This window comes from Opisthocomus hoazin, chromosome 8 (genome assembly GCF_030867145.1).
Source record: "Opisthocomus hoazin isolate bOpiHoa1 chromosome 8, bOpiHoa1.hap1, whole genome shotgun sequence".
Taxonomy (NCBI): Eukaryota; Metazoa; Chordata; class Aves; order Opisthocomiformes; family Opisthocomidae; genus Opisthocomus; species Opisthocomus hoazin.
In genome coordinates this window covers 44,390,940-44,418,020 of record NC_134421.1, presented here as the reverse complement: position 1 = coordinate 44,418,020, position 27,081 = coordinate 44,390,940, and the positions used below count along the sequence as shown (strand labels likewise).

At 39.3% G+C, this 27,081-nt stretch overlaps 1 protein-coding gene across 4 annotated transcripts in view; it reads right to left on the bottom strand.

Moving 5' to 3' along the window:
• FOXP2 (forkhead box P2) overlaps nucleotides 1-27,081 on the bottom strand; it is a 442,003-nt gene that overhangs the window by 303,127 nt on the left and 111,795 nt on the right. For all 4 annotated transcript variants that reach the window (XM_075429479.1, XM_075429480.1, XM_075429482.1 and 1 more), the window contains exon 3: nucleotides 3,396-3,479. The gene's annotated coding sequence lies outside the window, so the exon portion shown is untranslated. The remainder of the gene's footprint in view (nucleotides 1-3,395; nucleotides 3,480-27,081) is intronic.

The window sequence follows — 27,081 nt, the reverse complement described above, 5'->3', positions numbered from 1 at the left end:
TACTTCCTGGAAAGCAGATATCAAAACTTCTTTGCCTTCTGACTAGACATGTGGAAGGGTTAGCCGCCTTCCTGGACAAAGTTAATTCCAATCCATTATCCAGCTGATGGAATAACTTATACATCAAATGTTTCACATGTCGGTCATTAATATGATCACCAGCAATGAGTCCTTACATAACTCTTCAGAGAGTTCCAGTTCAGCTGCAAGATAACTATACGAGATGTACTTTTGTACTAATCTAACAATATGTTTATGTTCACCCTATGCAAAAAACCCACACATATACAGAGTCTGAACATTTGGTAAGTATACAAAATGCATACACGTACAATACAGGTACATGAGTCATGCTGTTTAAAGTCTGCAGTACCAGGAAGAAATAGGAATTAGCACAATGTCTCCTCTTCCACAAACTGCCAATACAAGATAGTAGAGCTAGACCAATTTAACAATAATTAATACCACAACTACAATTCAGTTCACTAACACAGAAAATATTCATATTTAGAAAACTTCCTTAGTTTTTTTCCAAAGTCTAATTAACTCAGAAATTCCTGATGTAACTGTACCACTAATAATCCCCAAAAGTGTCCATCTAAGTCATCAGTCCAAAAATGGAACATTTTTTCTCTGCTTTCGCATTTTTCCAATACAGATTTTTGTCTTGATTTCAGTTTTTCCAAGTCTAACTCAGTTTTCTAAAACTTGCTTCTAAAGAGTTAAGCGGTCTATTGAAAGACAGGATAGAAAGCAAACAGAATCTTTCTCTCAATTAAAAATGGACTTCTGAATGCAATTTTATTTTTACATATTTCTATCACTACTTTTATGACTGAATCCCAGTTTTCAATCAGTGCAAAGACACCATGTTCTGCCATAAAAGAATATCAACTCTAAATGACATACTGAAGAACTAGCATCCAGAATTTACTACTATTTCCTCATGGACTACAAAAACATTCCCTCTCAACTTTCAGATATTGCAAGAAATAGAGACCAGTGCTAACAAGGCCAAAAAAATTTTGGCTTTCTTTACAGCAAGCATTTTTATAGATTGTATTTAACTTAAAGTTATGGAACAAAATAATGAAGGAAACAGAATAACAGTTACTTTGCTCCATATGTCTTAAGTTCCAGACACACTGGAATTCAATAAAATGATACTGCCAAACTATTATAGATGCACAAGTCAGTATTACTGCATTTCTGACATTATTTGGTACAGAACATAGTAAATTTCCAGAAAAAAATATCCTTTAAAAAATGAAAATATCTTGTTGGCTCACCAGATTTCAATTACTACACAATTACCACACAGCTGCTATCAAACTACACAGTTCTCCAAAACACTACACCGTCTATGAAGAAACTAGTATTACTATGGACAAGTTACATCATTCAGACATATGTGTACAAATATGTGATAGAAATCCTGTCATATTTCCATTGCTACCTAGAAAGCAAAGAATATAACCTTTTTTACTGTTTTCTCCATTGGGTGATGTGAGAAAAAACACTGTTCTGCGAATATATTACTACATATTAACGTACAACCATACACAAATTTCTGTGTGATGCCAGTAATGTCTACAGTTTCCCTGTATAGTGCTGTATATTCTTTGATTTACAACACCACTAAAGTTAATATTGTACTTTTTCTTCTTTTTATGGTTTCATCATATTCGTACTATACCCTTCAGGCCAGTGCCTTAAGTCCTTGGAAAAAGGTGAAGTTAAATCAGAAGAAAGGAATTTTCCTTTCTTATTACTCCGTGGGTAATGACAGTCACAGCGAAACACGTACCAGGATGGTCTTGTTTCGCTTTGCTTTGCTTTGAATTAGGTTAAAAAGGTCTGTACTTCCTCCCAGAGGGTGAAACTTCAGAAAACTTGTTACAAACATAGTTTCGGCACTAATTACTCTCACCATCATTAACTCCCCCTGGAACTACTTCTTCTTCTTGCCCTTCTGAGCCATCAATTGATGAAGATGGATAGATCAATATTATGGAGTATATAGGTATATTTAAATATTTCAGACTACCTTAGCAGTTACTGCACATGGCTGACAGGGAAGCAAGACATATTTACTTCGGAAACAGTTGTGTACTTAGAAGCAATTGGGTCTGGTTCTCGTTATGGTGAGCTAGTTTGTTGTACCCTGTTTAAATGTGCTTCTATAAGATTTAAAAATATGCACCAGTTGAGCATATTTTGCAATTTATTCATTAAAATATTGCCTAAAAATTTGAATTTGAAAAATACTGGAAATAATCTCAAGAAATTTTCTAACCCTGTAGGAAAAGCAAAATGTGAACAATTGCAACACTCAACATGTAGTTTAATTCTTTGTTGCAACAGCAAACATCAAAAATCTGGAATAGATGCAAGTGGCTTGCTAAGCTTTCATCTTACACTAATTCCTTCACAATGTCCTTTTCCAGACCTCTCTAGGGTGAAAAAACTGATACCCAGTTGTACACGATTCACTCGAGAGAGCTGTGAAGGTCTGGAGCAAGGCAAGGTATTCAGTGCAGGCATGCCCAGTCCCAGGGTGGTACTACACTCACTAACAGCGCTCCTTCACAGGCAGGTGCAGACTGTCAACGCCCAAAGCAGTTCAAACAAGATTTGAACTCATGGTCCTTGACATCATGGAATATTCCTGGTTGCCAACGGAACAGAGATCATCCCGCATCCAGGAAACTAGGAATATCTAAACTCAGGGATTCATTACTATTTAATCTTGCCTTTTAAAATTTTAATTTGTCACAAAAAAAATTTATACAAATATAGTAAATTAGCTGAATTATCATACTCCTCATGCAGCTGATGTAATCAGAGAATCAGAATCAGAGAGAATCATGAAGGTTGGAAAAGACCTCTAAGATCATCAGGTCCAACTGTCAACCCATCACCACCACGCCTGCTAAACCATGTCGTGGAGTGCCATATCTACACGGTTTTTTAACACCTCCAGGCATGGTGACTCTGCCATTTCCTTGGGTAGCCTGTTCCAACGCCTGACCAGTATTTCAGTAAAGAAATTTTTCCTAATATCCAATCTAAACCTGCCCTGACTCAACTTTAGGCCACTTCCTCTGAAACTATACAGTGAATCTTAACTCCAGGGTTCCTGAGATCTTGGTGAGAGAATCACATTTTCACTTCTTTTTGTGGCAGGTGCTGAAAAAGCACGTAGGGAAAGCCTGCATGACTTAAATATTCTCTGCTACCTAGTCATAATACAAACAGTTATACACGTCCGTGAATCAGCGGAAGCAGAGATCAGCTATTTGAATATGGACTGGTAAGCAAGAACAGCAATTCCAGAACAAAAGAAAGTTAAAGAAATAATATTCAAAGATTTGTGATTCTTGACCTGTACTCACCTGCTGCTTCTAAGCCTCAAAACGACCTTTTAACTTCAGCCTTGAACTGAAGTGATGTCCAAAATCAATTCCAGTATCACCATCCTGACAAGACAAAGAGAAACGTTTACAGCTATTTAGACATTATATAACAAAGACAAAATAGAGTTTGGCTTTATCACACCCTCTAATTAATTTCAGATGTGCATAAGCTGATTCATAAGTATTCTGAAAGAAAAAGTAAGGAGTTATAATTTTTAATTTTTCTATTTTGGCATAAACATTTTGGTTGAAAGACCGAGGGAGTTGAAAAAGAAAGATTCTCTCAACAAGTATTCAGCTTAAGTGCACTCCATAAAGAAATCTAATCATATTTCCTCAAGTTTCTGCCTTGCAGTAGAGGGATAGATAAGGCATCACTCAAAGTCTAATCTTATTTTTTTTACTCTGTTTTTATTATCAAAGTACCTGAAGGCAAACAAGAGGGAGGCTTCCCTGAAGTAGTATGTTCCAGACAGAGAACTGCACACAGTATCACTACCAGTAAGCTCAAAGGGTCATCTGAAGGAAGGAACAGAAACTTGGAGGCAATGAAATTTAAACCTATATGCATTTTAGGAAGGACAAAAGGACAAGTTAAAAGAGAAAGACAGCTTTGAAGCTGAGACTGCAAGACTGCATTGAAGGGAGAAGGTTGGACAAGCCAGAAGACCATGCAGGTGCATAAAAAGTATGTTTAGATTACATCTATGCCTGAGCACATTTCTCTTTGCTGAAATCACCTGGCACAGCTAATCCTAAATCTATGCTAGTACACTCACTCACACATACTCCGAAACAGAGGGGCTGCATGCAAACTGTCTAACAGAGGCGTTCAAACAAATGTCCGGGAATTTTCTGGAACAATGTTGGTTTGCAAAGACCAAAACTGTGGCAGAGACCTGGAAATACTTCCAAGCATTGTTTAATTTACTAATGTAGACATAGCCTTAATGCCTGAAACTCTGCTACCTCTAATGTTGATCCTACCAGCCTCTCGATGGTGCCTCTTGGCAATTCTGCCTTGCTGACAAGGTCAGACAGAAGGAGGCTGAAGAGGAAAATGAATGTAGAATTTTATAAAGAAAAGACTGTTTTCCCACAGTTCAGAAAAAAAATCGGTGTTCCAACTGGCATTATTAATACAGACTTTGTTACAAGATGTTTGGACATTTAAAAGAGCTGCAGTTCTAACTTCTTCCTTTGTTTGTAGACTGTAACAAAACCTGCTGGGAAGGTCGAAGTTCCTAGAAAACTGAAAGCTACCTGGCAGCCTCTGTAGTAGAGCAAGTCAAGAAGGAAGAGTAAAGAATGACAGGCTGGAGGAATAAACACTACGTGAAACCCCTGCACAGTAGGACAGCACTGGGAAATGAGAAGGAAATCTTATGAGCTTTTAATACAAAGAGAAAAAAGAAGAAAATGATAAAAACAGATAAGGATCCTAAGGCAAATATGAGGAGGTTAAGATGGGTGGCAATTCTTAAAAGCTGTTGGAAAGTAAAATATGTATCAAAGAAACTTTGCTTGATGGTCATGCAGTCACCCTTGATCCAGAATGGAAATGTCCAACCAATTGAGAGAGAAGCATTCACTTTGCTCTCCTATTTCCCTAAGAAAGACTGCAGATGTGGCTATGCCTCTAAATATTGGAAGTTTCTTGTGCACCTGAAGTCTAGACAGAAATGCAGCTTATGGCTATTTCTTCAACAATACGTGTTGTTCATTGACAGATGTTAATATATAAGCCTAAAGCATCAATATTCTGTATTTCTCTTTTTTCCTATATTCCTTCATGGCAAAAAAAAAACCCCAAATAATCAGTTTTCTTAACTTGGATCCTATTAAACATCACATTTTGCTCCAGCTCAGAAAGAAAGCCAAGATAGTTATGATACATGAAATCTTACATCAAAGTATGACCTATTTTGGTGAGATACAGCCTTCTTAGAAGAAATTTTTGATGATAATATTTTACCTTAATTGTTATTAATATGAAAACAACCACACCCATTAGTCTTGATTATTAAAATTTTATCTTTGGTCTTTTTGAATTATCAGAATTTCTAGAATTTTTCAGAAGTCAGTAAGGAATATTTAAAGTAGGCAGGATTGCACATAGTAGATGTGGCAGATATGTCACCAAGGTGGCAGGCCTTACCTACCAACTTTCCTTTTACCAGTATAAATCTTCACCTTTAGAAACTTATCTTTTGACTTAAGTTTCATTTATGGTACATTCCAGTGTAGTTTACCCAACTAAGGCAGCTGCCTTTCAAAAATAATATTACTGTTGTAATAAACTTTGATTTGTTTTAATTTTTGTTTGCATCCTAAAACATGGACCTGAATCATTCTAGTTATTCCAGTTTAACAACAGCATTTTTCTACCCTCCCCTCCCTCCAACTGATCCAGTACTTTCCATCCCTTGGACCTCAGCAGGTAGCTCTTTAATGTTGTTGTGTACCTATCCAATGCTGATGTGTTTACAGAGAGATTTTTTCTGTTCTTCAATATCTAAGAATTCCATCTGACCCTTCAAAGTTTACAATCAAATTCACACAACTTTCCAACCAAAGCCAATTGCAGCGCATGAAAGTTCAAGCAATTCTGGCCACTTGAAACAGTATTGTTTCCTGAGGCAGGAACACCCTCATCTTGTGAGTAATAGAATACAAACGAACTGAAAGTCACCTGCATGCCACCTTGTCTTTGACTTCACATTCAGGTCCCTAAAATTTGAGTCAAACAAGCAAATACCACAAATCTCTGTAATAATCTGAAAAATGAGAAGTGCATTGGTCAGCGACGGAATTAATTTGATATATATATGTTCATTAGAAATGTAGAGTTGGAGGAATTCTAATAAATTTTTCCTCAAAATGACAAAATGTGTAACAATTATGACCACCCACCTAGCACAGAAGCTAGATAGGTGATAGATCCCTTTTGAACACTGACAATGTTACAGAGTTTAGGTAGCATTTTGTCACTGGATATGCTGCACTAGACTTCTTATGTAAGAAAGTATTATTCGTTACAAGCACTAACACGATTTGGCTCTTACTTATGTGAGTTGTCATAGTTTCAGAAATCACTAGAATATACTTAATTCAGAATGAAAGCCTAAATCATTCCTAGATGAAAACATTCCTTTGAAACTTGATGTAAATAAACAAATACAATGCCCATGTGCTGTAAAGCCACTCTCTTTAACTCCTTCACTTATTTGTTGCATTCATGTCTTAGCTCATTTTGTGTTTAGATCACAAATTATTAAGTTTACCTTTTATATGTTTGAGCATTGCCTCTTTGACAACATTCTGATCTGAGACTACATGCTCTTACTCATTATCCTGCCTTGTTGGTGGCCTTTGGTATTTTTTAAAATGTAAACACCACCCTTGAATTGCACTACAGCTCTTAAGCAGTTCTACTATCTGACAGATCAACAGTCGTTCTGATGTGCCTCTATTGCACGTGACCTACTTGCTCACATTTTACCTATAATAAAAATAGTTCAAACTATTCATTAGTGCTTTAAGTTGGTATTTGTACAAAACATTTCAATGAAGCACTACCCACTGAAGCATTCGGCAAGATTTTAGAACATGGCTGAGGGCCACCTATATAAGGTATATTTAGATATACATGTTTTGAATCAGATAGATCGGGCCACAGACACAACTGGTTTCAGCAAAGCAAGAATTACTTGCTAGAGAGACTGACTGACTATTAAAGGCATATACCTTTACTGGTATACACACCTTCCACCTTTTGCTCGTATAGTCTTCCCATGCAACTAAAACCAAAAGAAGTCCTAACTTATAATAAAAAAATTCTGAGCAAGTCTTAAATTATGCTATGTCAATGGGACATCCCAAATTTTATTCAAAAATAAATCATTTATACACAGTTTATAATGTATATATTCTAAAAGTATGAATAAAATGTTAAAAGTTACTTAATAGTCAGACAATGTATTTTTAGCTAAACTATTTCAAGACATTCATTTACATTACAAAAAACATGCATTTTTGAAGAATATTACGTAAATTACAGAACTGCAAACGGAAAAAACCCTCACTCCTTTTCTTCCTAAATCCAAGAACTGTTAGACAATTTCTGCGACAGAGAAATACTCAGCTCATAATCAAATGAGCACTGCTGAATGCCATTATAATTAACAAGAACATGCAAAATAAATTAGTAGTTATGTTTTATAATCATTCCAAAGTTAAATGAGCCTATGAAAAGATCTTCATACTACTGTGATCTCATTAGCCAATTTTTACATGCTACTCTACATTACTACTTAAGACAAATGAAGGCTGGGTTTTGTTACATTATCAGTGGGTCTAAACAGCAGTACAGCGGTGGTGGGAAAAGCAACCATTATCTTACCTGGCACAGAGCAAATAATGAATTCCTGAATGCTTCTTGAGCTGCCAACCTTCCCCAACTATTTATTTTCCAAAATTTTTAACAAATGCTATGTACTTATACAATTTCACATTCTATTCTATACCACTAAAATTAATCTTGAATTCTTACAGCATGGAATTTACTAATCAAAATATCTATACTCATGTAATCATGACAAAACGCAACTACGCAAAGAAATAGGTCGAGGAAAATAATAAAATGAATAGAAAAGCATTAAAACTTTAGTATTTAATGCCTTAGAAATTGCCCCGTGACAGAAAAAAAAAAAAGATGGCATAGACTAAACAGATCATCTACTTCCGATATGTCCCATTCACTGTGTAACTGACGTACAGGTTACATATAACTCCTCTTGCAGGGGAAGGGCTGGGGAAGGAGGAGGTTCCATTGGTCTTACTTATCCTAAAGGTTAATAGGACACTGATTATCTGTTCTTATCAAGGCACACTAGAGAAAACAGAGACAGTACAAATAAACAGGAATCCTGGAGCAAAGGAAAAATCACCTTTCCTCAGTCTTCTCTTCCAAAACCTCCACAGCAACATTGTCTGAATAGTTGGGGATACAGACTGAACCACCCCTGAAGCAGGTCTAACTTGCCTGACTTGCACTTACATGATAGATAGCCCCTGTTGACACTAATTTTATAAGCATGCATGATACCAATATATCCACAGAGGTTTCTGAACAGTTTATCCAACGTGCACAGATACCATGCCTTACTTTATCTTCAGGCATGTCTGTCTGTCTTCTGAAAACATCTAATTTATTGTAAGCTCAGAGAAGAACATTTTCTTATCATAATAAACTGTAGCAGCCTACAGTAATTGGGCGAGAAGAATATAAACAAAAATGAAAGCAATGAACTAGTCCCAAATAGTTTGATCTACAATACCACTAACACAATGGCACTGCAATTTTGCGAATTATTTCCAGAAGTACAATTTGTTTCTCCCATTTTCTCACATAACATGATTAGAAGGGATTCAGGAATACTCACATAAGAATGTATAAGTAACAACTTTAAAAAGTATTATCTCATACAAGCGCATATATGGTGATCATCCTCAGTTGTCTCATATATCTAGTTTGCTCTTGTAAGGAGACGTATGTACAGATTTATAAATCAGTAACACATGAAGTGAAAGAGCACCTGACCCTTCCACCATGATGCATGCACCATATCACAGACTCATTCACTCAGACTAGGAGGTTGTCTAGCCCAAATTGCATAAAGCAGCACCTGAATTTAGATTGGGTCACTTAGGACATCAGCCAGATCTACCTTGAAAACTTTCAAATAGATGATGCCACAATCTGGCTTCTCTAGGCAACCTGTTCTGCTGCTTAATTGTCCTTTCAATTAATTTTTTTTCCCTTTTATTGAATCAAAACTCTCATACCTAAGAGCTCCACACATTCAAACTGCTCATTCATGTAAAGGGCAACCCAGCTCCCACCATTCAAGTTGTTCTGCTGTTTGGCAGTTTATTCCAATGATGCCATAGTTCTGCATCTGCATGTGGAGCTCTACCTCCTCCTGTTTCTTCACCATCCACAAAAAAACAATAAATTGAAAACCCAACAAAAACAACAACAAAATGTAAAAAAATTAAATAGGCACATAAACAACTTCCAGGGGGAAAGAAACACAGAATAGTTAAACTCCCTCCCCCAACAATGTAGAACCCACGTAATCAATCAAAATACATGAAAAAAAATATCTACAAACTGCTAGAAAATATAACACGCACACCATTTAAGCTTCTAAAGACCAAAAGGAAAATGGGGGGGAAAAAGTAGATAAATAAGCTAAACGAACTGTGGAAAAAATGGAGGCAGGGAGGGGGAGACCAAAAAAAATTTCTAAGATAACCTGCTTGGGCAACCACACTCTCCTGCAAAAAGAGCCACCATGAAAATAAAGACAGGCAATAGTCCCACCAATTGCAGTCATCTCCATTAGCTGACTGTTTACAGCATCTTCTAAGGAGGTGTGTCTCACTTCCAGTTGAATGGCGGATTACTCCCTCATCAGCATGGGGCTTCCATGGCCTCACCACAAGCTCAGTCTGGGCATGTCAAGGACTGCTGATGCTGCTCATGAGATTGGTCCAATGCTGACATAACCACCATGGTTAGCTACAGATAATCGTCGCAAACTAAATGTCTGTAAGACGATCAGATCCCTCCAGAGGACCCTACCCCAAAACCAGCATTTGACATGACTTCTTTTGTTGTGTCTTTTGCAAAGCAGAGAGTTTTCTGTCCTTGACGGCATATTCCTTCTCAGAGACCCTGCTCAGTGACCTGAGTAAAAGGCCTCTCTAGAGCATGTTGCTCACACATTTCTGTCCTCCACTCCTTGGTTCCCTACTCAGAGCTACACTGAACTGCTGACAGAAAACTCTTACATACAGGACACTCTCCCCCCCCCAGAAACAAATGCAAAAGCAAGTCTTCAGCTATGCTATATGTTCATATGGACCACTTCAGGTTACCAGACAAGCTCAAAGATTCAGGGTTTTTTTTCCTAAAAATTAGAGAACGACTGCTCTTCATTATCAGATCTACCTGGAGGTTAACAGTCCATTCATGTTAAACAACCTAGAGACTCCTCTTCAGCAATGGTCAAGGAAGACAACGTTGAGTAAGACACAGGATATAGACATAACCCATGTTCTGAACCAATCACTTAAAACACCTAAGAAACAGCACCTTCATAGCAATGAAAAACCTCTCTATAAGTATGGCAGATAAGTATTAGGCCCATTAAATATTTCTGCCTCTCTTATATGAGTACACGTCACATCGGGGCATGACCCAAAGTAACTTTCTAGCCACAGTCAATAACTGCTTTGATGTAGATTGGAATCTATGTCCTGGAAGGGGCAACAAAAGCCAAAAAACCCCTACCACTATTTCAAAGAGGGTCACTGAATAAAGATGAGTAAGCTTGTTACAAGGAACAAAAAAGGGACAGCTACAAGAGTCACATCTTTACAAGTGGCACAGAGGCCAATTAAAGACACCTTTTGCAAGCTCATAAGAAATGCATACAACCTATCAAAAAAGACAGAGAAAATCCAGAGAAGGGAGCTGTCACGAATGAACAGGATGAAGGAGGCTATTAGAAAGGAAAAGGCATCCTTCTTAAATGCTTCTAGTTGTGTCCAAGTGAGGAAAGTAGAAAGGACTGTAATCCCTGGGAGGCTTAAATAAAAATACACGGTAAGGTGTCAGAGAGCTGCAGGCACCTGCTGCTCCCCCTGGGCTGGGACCAGGAGTGGTGAGGGCTGTCCATGGGCAGGTCAGGACTTGGCCAGCCTCAGCCAGGGAGCACGGCAGGCCAGGGGCAGCCCCAGCCCACACTTCCAGGCACCTCAGTGGGGACAGGCCAAGGCTGGGGGGTAGGATCAGGCCTAGAAAGGAGCCTCCCACCTAGAGCCATGTAGGAGCTTCTGCCCTCGGCTGACAGAGAGAAGGGGTCACAAAAAAACCAAAATGGTTTTGCATCCATGGTAGAGGAGATTGGAGAAGTTACTAGGCCAGACACCCTCCTTAAGAGAGATACATGAGAGGATGTGCCTTAAACTGAAGTGCGATTAGAGAAGATGAGAACAAAAAGACAAACTGAGCCCTAACAGATTATTTCACTGGAGTGTATACCATCAACAGCTCTAAAGGAACATGAGTGTGAAATAGCTGGACTTGTAATAATGGACAAATGCCTGCTTTAAACTGTCTTAGCATCAAAGAATGGCGGTAAATACAAAATCAATCCAAAAAAATCTAGAGAAGATCCAGAAAACTACAGATCAGTACACATGGAGTTCACATGAGGCAACTTGATACAGACTACAGCAAAGAGTATGTGTATGTCAATATATATGACATGTTGAAAAGGAGTCAATACTCCAGTATGAAAAGGAAAGCCATGTCTTGGATGATCACAGTCTTTTGGAGAAGTTGCTGAGAACACAGACAAAAGAAATCCACTTGTAAGTCATGTATTTCCAAAAATCATTTTATAAGCTCTGTTATCCAAAGTCTCTGAAAGAAACTAAACTGCACAGAAGAAAAAAAAAGGAGATCCTTGCACTGCTTAAAATAATTAAAAGACAGGATATTTAAAATAAGAATAAAGGACAGTTTGCAGTATTTCCCAGAACGAGATCAGCAACGGAGACCCAAAGCACCTATCTGTAAGAAGGCCAGCGCTGTTCAGTATATTAAAAAATTATCTGGAGAGGGGATGAACCATGATGTGACAACATTGTCTCTAGGTCTAAGCCACGTGTAGTAAACATGAGGGCAGAGTGAAGAACTGCAGAAAGAAAATCTACCGAACATGAAGTGATAAATAGCAAGTAATATTTATCAAGAAGAAATGTACAATGATGTCTACGGAGAAGAAACAATGCTAAATGTGCAATGATGGACTTTGAACAACCCTAAAAATGAGCATGTGCAACTATAAATTACGGTTGTTTGAAAATCTCAACTCAATTTTCAGTAGCAGTCAAACTGAAAAACAGCAAGTGGAGGGAAAAAAAGGAAACAAAAAGTTCATCATGCAGCTGTATAAACTCAGCGGAAACGCAATGGTATCTAGAACCTAGTATATAGCTCTTTCTCCCTTTCCCTCCCTAGCCAGAAAGGTTACTGTAGACCCATAAAAGAGTCAGAGAAAAACAGAATAGTCAAAAGTGCAGATGGCTTCCGTACAGGCAACAGCTATGTAGACTATGATGCTACAGGTCGGAAAAGAGATGATTGAAAGAGATATGAAAAATGTCCAAAACATGGGAAGGGCGTGGAGGAGGCCAACACTCCAGCGAAAGAATTAACACACCAAGCTACCAGACACGTTCAAAACACATTAAAAAGGGTGATTTCTTACAAAATGTATAACGGAGCTACAGGACATCGGAGATGCTAAAGTCCTTGGTGGATCTATACTGGCTTGGACCTCAAACCCAACTGTGGGCTGCCCACCCATATGCTAAAAAGTTTCTTGTATCACTGCAGTACAATGTATAAACAGTTGCAGGCATGCAGAAGTTAATTTTTTTTTTATTTTTTTTTTTTTTAAGAAAAATAAAAAAGCTAGATAAAAATAAGTGGACTCCTGGAGGCCAAAATGCACTAATAACTACAAACAGAGCAAGCTGAGAACAGGAGAAAAGGCACTGGTAGGGCTCATCTTCAGGGACCTCCAGGCCCCCAGCTGTAGCTATGTCCAGTTCTCGAGAACCACACGTGTTCCACTCATGGTTCCCCATCTTCCACTGTGCAATCACTTACACAAAGGGATCTATTATCCTCCTGTATATTAGATGACCCCAAAAGCATATTCACTGATGTCCTGTTCTTCATCTGTAACTGATAAATTACACGCTTGCCAAAGAGGCCCTGTTCCTAAGAAGCGGCAGACCTAAATGGATTGTCCCCTAAGTTCTGGACAGTGATTTCTGCGTCACTGTGCTGGTGGAGAAAAGCCATATGCTGCTAATAAACTCTGACTGCTGCCAGGGCTGTGGCATGGCTGGTTGCTGCTCGTGAGCAGAGATCTGTGGCTTACTAGACATGACAGATATTGTCCCACTACAGTCTCTGAATGTGCCCTTGGATTCTGAGAGAGTCCACATCATCCAATTTGACATTTACTCATCTCCATTCACATTGCTGTTGGCTGTAGTCACTTGACACTGTTATTTTGTTGCACTTCCAAGTAATTATCAGTAGAAAAAAAAGAATTAAAATAGCAGCCTCTTATATCTGGACAAAATTATTCCATTTGACACAGTAAAGATGGAAACGATCTTTTCTACTTTCCAATCTTTTATTCTCATACAGTTGTTAGAGAAGAATGATGAAAACTACATGAACGGAGTGGAGGACAAGCGATGCATCTTCCTGCTGGATACCAGTGCTTGGCTTAAGAAGGGATAAGCAGTCAATAAATTTTATACAATGTATTTCAAACATGAGCGAGAACGAATCTCCATCTTCTCTCTCTACACACACACACGAGAATTCAAGTGATACATAAGGGTGATTGTGTGTGAGCTTTGTACATGATTGTGCAAGTGAACTACAAGGTACATTTTCAAAGGTCTAAATTGCAAAGGATTTGAGCTGTAATACAAAGATCTGGTTCCTTAATAATTATAAAGAAAACATGCTGTGAACTTTTATCCCTTTACAATAATTTTCTTGTGGATGTTTCATCAATTGCCCTTTTTCGTCCCGTAAGATAAATGTCCAGCCTACATGACACAGGTAAATAGATGTACCTCAAAGAAGCTAATCCATTATCATAAACTCTCCTCAACAAAACAAGATCTTCAGTTAAGAAAAAAGAACATTCTGTTCAAAAGAACTTCTGTTCAAAACCAGCATAAATGCTCATGTTAATTGTAATTATAACTGAAGTCACTGGTATTGTATTAACAGCTAATCGCTATGGAGCTGCATAAGAGCGTAAGTAAAGACACATGAGTATAAATCTAGCTGTGTTGGTCTCCCGTATCACTCCTTACAAAAATGAAGTATATAATAACTTGCAGATAATAACTTCATCTTCCATGAAGAAAAATTTGCATGAGTAATTAGTTTCTAAGTTGGACCTTAAGTAGAGAAATAATTATGTGCTTTTCAAAATATTTTTTACTTGGCTGCTGTAAGTAGTTGCTCTGCAGTACCCAGATTGTGCTCTAGCCACAGTTTTCTCAGATCCAGTATGACCTTCTGGACAAGAACTTTAACTTGTATGATGAAATTTGAATACACCTTTTGAAAATACACAGTATGGAGGGTCCAAATGTTGCCGCTTTTGGGAACTGTCTAAAATACCTGCAGCACTGCAGTATAGGTCCACATTCACTAGGTTTCTGTATGTGATCCCACAGCAAATACAGAGGTAATATCTTCTAAAACTATTTTAATTACTTTTTGGACAATACTGTCACAGCAGCAAAGGCTCTTACCCTAGTGATTTAAACCAATGGTAAAAGCCAAAGAAAGAGTGATCAAATCTTTCATTTTCGTAAGAAAATCATAGAATCATAGGAAGTTTTGGGTCGGAAGGGACCCCTAGAGGTCATCTAGTCCAAACCCCCCGCAGCGAGCAGGGACACCGCTAACTAGATCAGGTTGCTCAGAGCCCTGCCCAACGTGGTCTTGAATGTTTCCAGGGATGGGGCCTCCACTATCTCTCTGGGCAACCCGTTCCAGTGTTTCACCACCCTCATTGTAAAGAATTTCTTCCTTATATCCAGCCTAAACCTACCCTGTTTTAGTTTAAAACCATGACCCCTCGTCCTGTCACTGTTGTCTCTACTAAAAAGATTGTCCCCATCTTTCCTATAGGCTCCCTTTAAGTACTGAAAGGCTGCAATCAGGTCTCCCCGCAGCCTTCTCTTCTCCAGGCTGAACAAGCCCAACTCTCTCAGCCTGTCCTCACAGGAGAGGTGCTCCAGCCCTCGGATCATTTTTGTAGCCATCCTTTGGACCCGCTCCAACAGGTCCATGTCCTTCTTGTGCTGAGGGCTCCAGAGCTGAACGCAGTACTCCAGGTGAGGTCTCACCAGAGCAGAATAGAGGGGCAGAATCACCTCTCTCGACCTGCTGCCCACGCTTCTCTTGATGCAGCCCAGGACACGGTTGGCCCTCTGGGCTGCCAGTGCACATTGCCGGCTCATGTCCAGCCTTTCGTCTATCAGTACCCCCAAGTCCCTCTCAGCAGGGCTGCTCTCGATCCTTTCATCCCCCAGCCTGTATTGATACCGGGGATTACCCCGACCCAGGTGTAGGACCTTGCACTTGGCCTTGTTGAACCTCATGAGGTTCACACAGGCCCACCTCTTCAGCTTGTCCAGGTCCCTCTGGATGGCATCCCGTCCTTCTGGTGTCTCAACCGTACCACTCAGCTTGGTGTCATCTGCAAACTTGCTGAGGGTACACTCGATGTCGCTGTCCATGTCATTGATAAATATATTGAACAGCACCGGTCCCAGTACGGACCCCTGAGGGATTCTACTCGTCACTGGTCTCCATCCGGACATTGAGCCGTTGACCACTTTTGCTCATAAAGAAGCAAGTGTGCTGGAATGAGTTTAACGTATTTAACAGATTTTAAAAAACAACAATTTTCAAACTAAATGTAGGGCACAAGTTAATTTAGGGATTTATACAAATTCTCATTTCTGCATAAACTTACGTAATAAATGAGTAAACCAATTCCCATAGCAACCTCTTGCACTGTATGATGCACATGTTGCACATGAAACACAAACCATCCTCTATCTGAAACACACAAATCAAAACATAATGGCAATGTGGACAGCTTTTATATTTTAAAAGCAATAAATTATCTTGTACAGACATTTTTCTATTTTTACGCTCATCTTGTGACTTTCTTCAATTAACCAATCAATTTTACATTAATAAAATGGCCCTCATACAAACACCTCCAGGCACTGTACAAACTCCGTATAAAATAAATACAGTAAAATATTAATAAGCTAAACTCCGTATTTTTGCTTTCCAAAATATTAACACATATTTTCTTTTAAAGAAGCATGGTTGAATTGGCCGTGGTAAGAGAATCCTGGCAGAAAGGTACAGTGTGATTACTTTCACCATAACATTGTTAACTTTGGCTGTTGCAGAGTCAACGAATTTTAATTTATGACAATTGACTGAATATGATCCTGTGGAAATTCCTGTCAGGGATATGAGTCTGATCCAATGCCCAGAAGGACCCACCAGGACTCATTAAAAACTGCCAGGTAACTTACAGGCTCTGTTCCTATACTGCTTTCATTTTTATATATAATCAGTGGCACAAACATATAGACTCCAATTGTGAAAAAATAAGCACCCTCCTCTATAGAATCAGGAATATGAAACAAAAAAACTTTCATTTACATTCCGCAGAGAATTACTATGTAACAGCTAAACTTCAGCTTTTAGTTTTCAGATCTTACTGTGCGATGAACAAAGGCCTCTCTTTGCAAGCAAGTAGTTCATGTTTTTTACCGTTCTATCAAAACAATAATTTAGCTATGGGAACAATATGCTTTAATTATCTAGGTTTTGGGTTTTTAGACCAAGTAGGCCAACCCCCACCTACCCTCAACCCCTCTGTCACGCATTTCTCTTTCCTGAACAGCACTCATGAACAGGAGCAGAGATGGAAGGAGCCATCTTGACTCCAGTGTTTTGCTTCTCACTTCACCCCAAAACCTAGAAAAATATGCCACACTGTTCACATCGGGTTCTTTTTCTCCTTTCAGCCATGAATGATTACCTCCCCCACAACAGTACTATAGGTTATTCACTGTACGGGGTGTCAGTGGCGAGTGCTGGCTGCGGGGGCTGTCGGAGAGAGGAGAGGGAGAGGGAGAGGGAGAGGGAGAGGGAGAGGGAGAGGGAGAAGGAGAGGGAGAGGGAGAGGGAGAGGGAGAGGGAGAGGGAGAGGGAGAGGGAGAGGGAGAGGGAGACGAGACGAGACGAGACGAGACGAGACGCCAGGGCTGCCCTGCGCCGGCCATGGCTGGTTCCAGCCATCTCCATTTGCCCCAGCACAGGGCGGTGCCCAGGGAAAAGAGATTCAGGAAAGGGCAAAACCGCCGCGCAAGCAGAGGAGGAGGGGGGAAAAAGTGTGAGAAACAGCCCCGCGAACACCAATGTCCGTGAAGAAGAAGGTGAGGTGGTGCCTCCTGAAGAAAGCGATGTTTTGATTTTCTTTATTTCTCACTGCCTGAATCTATTTTAACTGGCAATACATTAAATGAATTTTCCCCAGGTCAGGCCTGTTTTGCCTGTAACAGTAACCAGTAAGCAATCTCCCTGTCTCTATCCTAACCCATGAGCTTTTTTTCATCCTGTTTTCTGCCCCCTGTCCTGTCGAGGCGGGGGAGTGAGCGAGCGGCCAGCCAAGGCCAACTCAGCACGCTTACCCACTGCCTTACAGAATCACAGCGCTGGACATTTCGCTAATCTTTGGAGGATGCTCATATACTGTAACATTGTGAAAACTTACTGCATATATTCTGAAGACTGGTAGCCCTGAAAGTGTGAAATGAAGAAAGCAGCAATTCAGTGTAAAAATCTCCTACTGCTATATATACGGTCCCCTATATAATATGCTTTGAAAGTCTTTCTTACATTACTGCAATGTACATTACAGCATCCCAACTATAAAGTTTTTTAAAACTTCTAGCTCATTTAAATAAGTCAGAAACAACAAAAGCTAAGCTGTTCTACTCCGGGCTTTTTTCTGAAAGGCAAACTATAATAATGCCACAGTGGATGAAACTTTTCTATAAAAAAGACTATGTTACACAGAATTGATCTCGATCCCATTGCATCAAACAACTACTTATACATGCAGTAAATCACCTCAGTAAAACAAGCAGACCTTTTTTGTTTTCACAAGCAAATTTAAGAAAAGAAATGGGAAATATCTCTGTTCAAAACTGAGATCAAAACATGATAAATGTAACAGAAGCAAAGTGCCAAAAGCAAAAGGGGACAATAAGAGCAAGCCCTGGAAGCCAAGGTATGCGCCTGCTGGAAGGGGAAAAGAAGGAAAGCACGAGTAAGAGTAGAGGCAGACAAGTGTGTTACTGCAGGGTGTCCTGGGTTGTAGACTTTAACTGCTTGGGGATAGCTCTGGGTGCACATGTGGCCATGTAAGCACAAGGACGAACATATTATTCTAGTACAGTAAATGAAAAAGATCAAGTAAGCTGGTATTTAATGCATGCAGATGGTCTGTAGCATCACAGCAGATGCACTTCAGATGTTACTCAGCAGCAGCTTTTCCACCTGCCCTTATCCGGAGTCTTGTGCAGTGCTAACAAGAAAAACACAAGCAGCTGAAGAGTTAAGGAATGAAAGCAGGAGAGAGGAAAAAAGAAGGAAAGACAGATGATGGAGAAGAAGAAGAAATTAATGGGAATAACGAAAGAATAAACAGTGAAAATATCAAAATGCCAGTAAAGACCGGGACGAATATGTTGATGTCAAAGGTAAAGTAAAAGAGATTAAAGTCGTGGATTACTGATGTCATGAAGCATTTATTTAAATATCAGCCTGCTGCTCTTGCAAAAACTGCCTGCCAGCAGTCTCGGAAAGGCCTTATGTTGCATACTGCCTGTAGGAAATTTAAACTGTCGATTTAAAGCAACTGAAACTTTTCAACGAAATACGAAAATTAAATTTAACTTCATGTGATGTTACCATTAAATGCTATACTATAAGCTGTGCTTTCTGAAATGTTACTAGATGGAAGAGATTTCCAGGGTAGCTCAGGACTGATGTAACTAGGCTATCCTTCAGTAGTAAAATTCCCACTGATTTCAGCAGAACAGATTTAAAGCCAGAACGCAGCACTTCTGAAATTCCTTTGTTTGTGGATTCCACAACCAGGATTCATGCAATGCTGTTATATCTATGATTCCACCCCCACTGCACACCTCTTGATAGCTATGTTGTAAGGAGAAATATATATAAAACTGGGATCATTTCAGCTTCTCTGAGTCAGCATTCTGTTGACTCTACTGATAGTAATAAATCTCTTTGCCTGAGACAAGCAAACAAGATCTGGCCCTTGAGTTCATAATATTCAAAACACTCTGCAGGAACCTTTCTAAAGATTCAAGACATCCACAAAATCAGAATAATTTATTACATTGCAAAGAACAGAAAATGTCCTTCCTCTCAGTAACTCTGCAAACATGGCAGGCTCTACTCAGTTGCCCACAGTGTCCAAGGTAATCCCATCTGTCACTTCAGAAGGGCACAGGTCTCCTGTGTTGTATCTGCCAGCCCTCCCAGGATATCCCAGATTTGCAGGACACAGAAGCAAGCCCACCACGTCAAGTACAAAATAACTGGACTACGTTCAGCAGATTGTACATTATTTTTAAAAGGCTTCACAGTAGTGAGCAACTACAGCAACACGTAAATCTGCTCAGGTAAATTCTTACATTTGGAAGCTCATCTGAGGCTTAACCAAAGAATTCCATAGTTACCATTGCTCTTTTTGCATCTTATCCACTTATTTTTATCATGAATTTATAAATCACTTTCCTGATACCAAGCTCTCTATATTATCTATTAAAACTTCAGCCCAACTAATCCATATAAAATACACGCTAATATGTCTAAACTAATCGCAAAGCAAACACAAAAACTTTGCTGATAAATCCAACTTTATTTTTTCCTGTGCCATCTAGGTATTGAAAGAGTGTTCACTGACACGCAGCAAAAAAAAAATATTTGCAATATATTTTTAATCTCTTTCATTGCTTCAGTCAGTAAGCTCTAACCAAAATTACTATGGCTAATTCTGCTTTTTCTCTTTCAATCACTGAAGTGTAAAATAGAGGGATTTTGGTTGGTATTAAGTGTTAATTCCAACACAAGTTTAAATTTAGTCTTCCTAGTGCACCTCTATGTTATTATATGTGAAGAAAATCATCAAGCAACAGGTGACTTGAATTATTTGACTGATTCTGGTTATTGCATGAAGTGAAAGTACAATACTGTAGTTTCTTTTAGTAGCTAAAGTCATCAATTAATAATTTCCATAAAGGTGAAGTATATAAAATTTTTTGAAAGATACCTTTCCCTAAAAAAAAATTTAGCCAAGTGGAATATATATTTTCTACTGTTTCCATATTTCTCCTCTCCCTTTGTGACACCCTACTTTATCATCACCACTAAGATGGAATGCAAATACCTACTAGCTGCAATTAATGCAAAAACTCTGGATGGCCAGTACAAATAATGGACTACTCATCGCCACTTACAGAATAATAACTTCAGTATATATCACATTTTTTGAATTCTAAAGTGTGTTTCTATTAACTTGTTTACACACCCAAATTTTACAATCCCTGACACAAATGAGAAATGTTTGCACACAGGAATTTCTGAAATGAGTTGTGCTGTTGAATTGACTCATAATATTTTTCCATTTTTGACTGTCATTAGAATTCTGCAATTAGAAAAGCAATCAAATAATCTACTGACAAAAATCTGCAGCTGCCGTTACGCCCTCCATGATAGAAGTATTTTGCTATACATTAAAACATCCATCATCATCACATGTATTCTGGGACTGTGTGTAGCCTCTCTGAACAGAAGACAGTTTAGAGATATATGGAGACGATGTAACTAGACAACTTACTGTACATTAATAAAGTTGCTGTAGCACAAAGAGAAGCAACTGTTCTAGTACAATTAGAATTTCTGAAGTCAATTTTTCCACCAGAGTATTCTACGGTGAATAAAGAAGTGCCTTATGGGCAGCGCATAACTATAAACAGGAACTTGGGATGAGTCCCGAAAGACACCTTTGCCTCCAGGACACACAGATGGGATGGGGGCAGGAGGAGGAATCCACCAGTATCAGAGAGTGCAGGATGGATCTCCTGTCAGTAACAGATGTCTCCAATCTTCTCACAAAAATGAGACAGCTACCAATAAAAGCAGTCATCCCGCCTAACAGAATGTGACGACACCAGCACATCAGCTGCATGAAATAAATCAAAATTTGATGGTAAGAAAAAATTCCTAACCAAAGCAAAACTTTACTTTTCTTTACAGAATCACAGAATCACAGAATCACAGAATGGTACGGGTTGGAAGGGACCTCTGTGGGTCATCTAGTCCAACCCCCCTGCCGAAGCAGGGTCACCTACAGCAGGCTGCACAGGACCTTGTCCAGGCGGGTCTTGAATATCTCCAGAGAAGGAGACTCCACAACCTCCCTGGGCAGCCTGTTCCAGTGCTCCATCACCCTCAGAGGGAAGAAGTTCTTCCTCATCTTCAGACGGAACTTCCTGTGCTTCAGTTTGTGCCCATTGCCCCTTGTCCTGTCACTGGGCACCACTGAAAAGAGCTTGGCCCCATCCTCCTGACACCCGCCCTTCAGATATTTGTAAGCATTTATAAGGTCCCCTCTCAGCCTTCTCTTCTTCAGGCTAAACAAGCTCAGCTCCCTCAGCCTCTCCTCATAGGAGAGATGTTCCAGTCCCCTCACCATCCTTGTAGCCCTCCACTGGACTCTCTCCAGTAGCTCTTCATCTTTCTTGAACTGGGGAGCCCAGAACCGGACAGAGTGCTCCAGATGGGGCATCACTAGGGCAGTGTAGAGGGAAAGGAGAACCTCCCTCAACCTGCTGGCCACACTCCTCTTGATGCATCCCAGAATGCCATTGGCCTTCTTGGCAGCCAGGGCACACTGCTGGCTCATGGTTAACCTGTCGTCCACCAGGACACCCAGGTCCCTCTCCGCACAGCTGCTCTCCAGCAAGTCTGCCCCAAGCCTGTACTGGTGCATGGGGTTGTTCCTCCCCAGGTGCAGGACCCTGCATTTGCCCTTGTTGAACCTCATCAGGTTCCTCTCTGCCCAACTTTCCAGCCTGTCCAGGTCACGCTGAATGGCAGCACAGCCTTCTGGTGCATCCACCACCCCTCCCAGTTTGGTGTCATCAGCAAACTTGCTGAGGGTACACTATAACTCTTCATCCAGGTCGTTGATGAAGAAGTTGAACAAGGCTGGGCCCAGTACTGACCCTTGGGGGACACCACTAGTTACCAGCCTCCAACTAGACTCAGTGCTGCTGATGACAACCCTCTGAGTTCTGCCATTCAGCCAGTTCTCTATCCACCTCACCGGCCACTCATCCAGCCCATAATTCCTGATGTTTACAAACATCTTTGTAAACTTCGGTCACAAAGAATGGAGCAAGATCATCTAAGTCTTCGAATGGAACATGATGAGCCGAATGGCTGCTGCCTCCAGTCTGACACAGATAACCTTGCTTCCCGTTGGGAATACAGTACCTCGCTGTAAGAACAGAGTATCAAGAAAGCTCATTCTCTGTAACGCCAACAGCTTAAGCTGTTTCACACAGGGTAATTGTTTCGTGGACTCCTATAGCATTAACTATGTTGTTACACTAACTATCCCCCACTGCAGATTGAAGAGTAGCAGTAAGAGATGAGGGATCTGTGACAGGTAAACGTGAGTAAGGAACCAGAACTACTAGCGGGACTAGCAACGTAAGAGTACAAGCCCCTCACCCAACTCTGTCCAGCACTGATAGCAGTAGAGCTGCTGGGTAGGTAGGCTCACTGAATTTCCCATTCCACCCATGGTGTGAGAAAGGGATGAGACAAGAATGCTGAACATAAACCTCTGCTAAGATACAAGATGTATTTGTCCTGCTACTTTGAGAAGTGAAAGGGTTGTGCGGAGAGTGATCACCTAAAAAGAAAAAAAGGTATCACACTGGCCCTAGTCTTTAGCTGCTTCTTTCTCATTCTGAAAACTGTGTCCTTAAAAAGGCCATGTTCTCAGATATAAGCACCAGAAAGCTGAGCAGATATATATCCTCTGGTTTTGATGTATTTGCAGCTATTCTACAGCCTGATTAACTCTTTCTACAAGGTAAAGATCTTGCTTTGCTTTGTCTCTTGCTGGAGAAAATTAGTGTGATATTCCTTATGATGCCCAGAGGTGTGCACCAAAGAGATTCACAGATTCTGCAAATTGCCTGAGCTTCAGAAGAACAAATTTCTCATTGAGAATAAAGACCCTGAGCTTGGAGGTACTCTGAGTGACTTTTCCAGCCTTTTAATGAGGTGCCAGGAATGGCAAGGGAAATATGAAAAGATCACCTCTGCAGAAATCTTTTCACCAGAGAGGATAACCTTAGTAAGACATACCTGAAAAACATTCAGAGTTCCCATTTACAACTAAAGACTTGCTTCTCCTATATGCTATACAAACAGCAGAAATACAATTTCCCAGAGACAGAGGCTGAAGGAAACAAAAACAGAAGAAAGACAGAAGCAATGATTAAACATGCTATCAGCAACAATGATTAAACATGCTATCAGCAGGCAATCAGCATGCAGGCACATTATTATTTCTTAATAACAGTTAATTTCCTTACATGTTTGCTTTAGTCTTGAAAGAAAAAAAAGTATGCATTTTATTCAAATACTCAGTAGCTTTTTCAATATTCCTTTTTTATAAATCAAATGCAGTTTATGGATATGGATTTGTCTGGCATTTTCACTTCCATTTTTTTCTTGTTACCACTGTAACGTTAGTGAAAGCATTCATTTCTTATATTCAGCTTTTGCATCTTTCAGTTCTTTAATAATCATATTTCTACCAATTCTACCCTATTCAAACACTGTTATAATGTTTATATATTCATTTTATAGAGATGTTATTGTTGCTTTCCAAAATTGTTTTTAAAAGTACTTATATTTGAAAACAAGGAAAATAACACCTAAAGCCTGTCAAACAAATCAAGAGTATTTCTGCTAAAAATGCAAACATTCAATAATTTTGAGAGAGATTTTCCTCCAAATTCTATGATTTTCTATGACTTTGAACATTTTTTTTTAAACATTCCATTTATATGACACTTTTACACTACAATGATACAAAATTACAATCTAAGCTATCACAAGAATTGCTCACCAGCATATCCACAAACACAAGTCAGGAGTGACAAATGCTGTGTTCACCCATGAACAAACAGTACATACTACTACACTTGAGACTTTTTTTCTGTTATTTTTAATGAAGATAAAATTGGAAAAAAAAAAATTATACCTAAATATATGACATACCACCAAGCTCTCCAGTTTTGTATATTCTCATGGTTGAAGAATAAACTCCAGAACATATTAACCACCCACAGAGATCACCTTGACATGCTTTTGCTGCAGAAAATAGAACATTATACAAACTACTGAAGTTTGAAGCATACTCAAAACATCACATCCTATTTGTAAAATGCACGGAAAGAATAATGGGATCAGTAGGAACATTTAAAAAGTAATGTGTTATATTCATTTTTAACTCTAGGAAAAAAGAGGTTTCTCAAAAAGCAGGCACACTTACTTCAGATCAAGCTCAGACTACGCTGAACATATCTGTTAGATAAATTCTGCTTAGTTTTACCCACACAATCTCAAAGACATTAAAGAGTAAAGTTAAGCCATATCCACAAAAAGTATGTATACCTGATATGAATACCAGAGGACAAGCTACTGGACAACCAATGCCCTTATATGAAAAACTGGCAATCACATCAGAGTTTCCCAAATCCGCATTTGAAAGGAATCTAGTATTAAATCTAACTTACTTTGAAGAACAATGACATTTGTAAAAGCCTCAATCTAAAAATTACAGTGTACTTCCAACTATGACTGTTTTGAATTTAGAGAAACCAGGGTGAAGGTTCAGGATGTACTTCTCCCTCACAGGTTAACCCAAACTGCCACAGGACTTCTGGCCATTAAGAAAGGGTTATGCAAGTTAAATCCAGTTCTGATTTTAAATAAAATTTTTAAAAGGAATTGCAAAGAAAAATACAGTATTACAGCTGTGATTGATAGTTAAAATCAACCTTAGTGGCTCAAGAGAACCCTTCCAGGGGAACTTCTGAGGCCAGTACAAACATTCACACAAATTTAGGTTGAATATTAGTATGCACAGAGAAAGGAAAGATAATATAATACAATTACAGTGAGGACAAATAATAAAACATTGTCTAATAAGAAGATCCTTTATTTGTGATTTACTTGTGCTTCGCTCCATATAGACAAGGAAAAATATGCATTATACTGAAGGTTCTACTAAACCTATTTCATCTCCTAATTGCTCTGAGTCCTCAATAAAGAGGACAACAGAAAAGAACAAGAAATTACATCTATGAAAAAAGAAATACGCTACATATAGGCATGCTTCTTTTAAAGGAAATATGATTGCACAAGAAGGAAAACATCATCTATTTTCCCAGCAGTAAATAAAATTGCAGCACATAAACATGGAAAAGACCCACTAATTCTTGTAGTGGGCGCACTAGCAAGACAGCAGTCTGTCTTCTACCACAGAAAGTATCGAGACACTCAAGAACTTGATGGTCTTCAAGAAATTTTCGTGGGACACTTCAAAAAGTCTATTAGATTAGACTAGCCAGAAATGCCAAAAAGATTTCTGATACTCTTACTCCGATATGGTCTTTCGATATTGGTAAAAAAAAGAAGAGAGGGAAGGAAAAAGAGGGGGGTGGGAAAATAAGAGAGGAAGGAGGGAAGGGGGGGAGAGGGAGGAGAGAGACACAAATATACGTCATGTATTTTAGCTCACTTAAATCCCTGCTACGCTCTAAGTCTCACACAACCTTCACTAAATACAGTGGTATGAAGACATTTCCTTCAGTCCATTGTGGATAGCCTCATCATCTGGCAACAGGACAACTCCTTAAGGATCTGGCACTCTATAAAGGGCTCTGCTGAAGAGCATATTGGTTGGACACTTCCTAAACTTCAGTTTTCTCTCTTCACAGTTTTTGTACCAGAAAAAAAAAAATCAATTTTTTAAATACTTCCCATTTTCACTGGTTTGGAAAGAATTAAAGGTTTCAAGCTACTACAATTAACATTGTCTCCATCTGTCCACATCACGTTTTTTGAGGTGCTTACTGTACTTCCTAACTTTGGGAGTAAGAACAGAAACTTTAAAATTTATAAGCTGCTGTGGTGGAGGAAGGAGAGAACTGACAAGGAAGGAGCTAACAGGACATTCAAGAAGAAGCCAGATGAATTTCTGGAAGTTGCGTGATGCATTTGTACAGAAACTGGTAGATTTCAAGAGCTGCTGTGCTAGAAAACCACCTTTTTCACTGTATGTTTCATGCAACATTTGTTTAGGTATTTTGATGAATCCTTAGTATAGGCATCAAAACTAACGTTTTCCAGTTCGCTAAAGCTTCAAGCAGGTGAACTCTAAATACCCCAGCTTTTAGGCTCCCTTTTCACTTTTTTCTGTGATCTGTTTTATTCTGGGGACTATCGCTCTGCACACACTGTAAAAGTCAGTAGAGCTCAAAAGTTTAACCTAGGACTCTGATGGGAACAGGCTGGGTACTTCAGTTGCTTGCTCTTGCCTGTGTATTTCCTTCCATTTTCTTCCACTCCTTCCTTACAGTAGCAAAATAAGTCTATTCTATTTCTCCCACTACACCCAAAAATTCAGGGAGTTCTCACTTCAGCAACTGGTGTCTCTAGTGGAAACCAGCAACAATATGACAGATACAGAGAATGGGAAGAGCAGGAGCAATAGGACCACTCATAAATGCCCCTGATGAAGTAAAAAATACCGCTATGCCA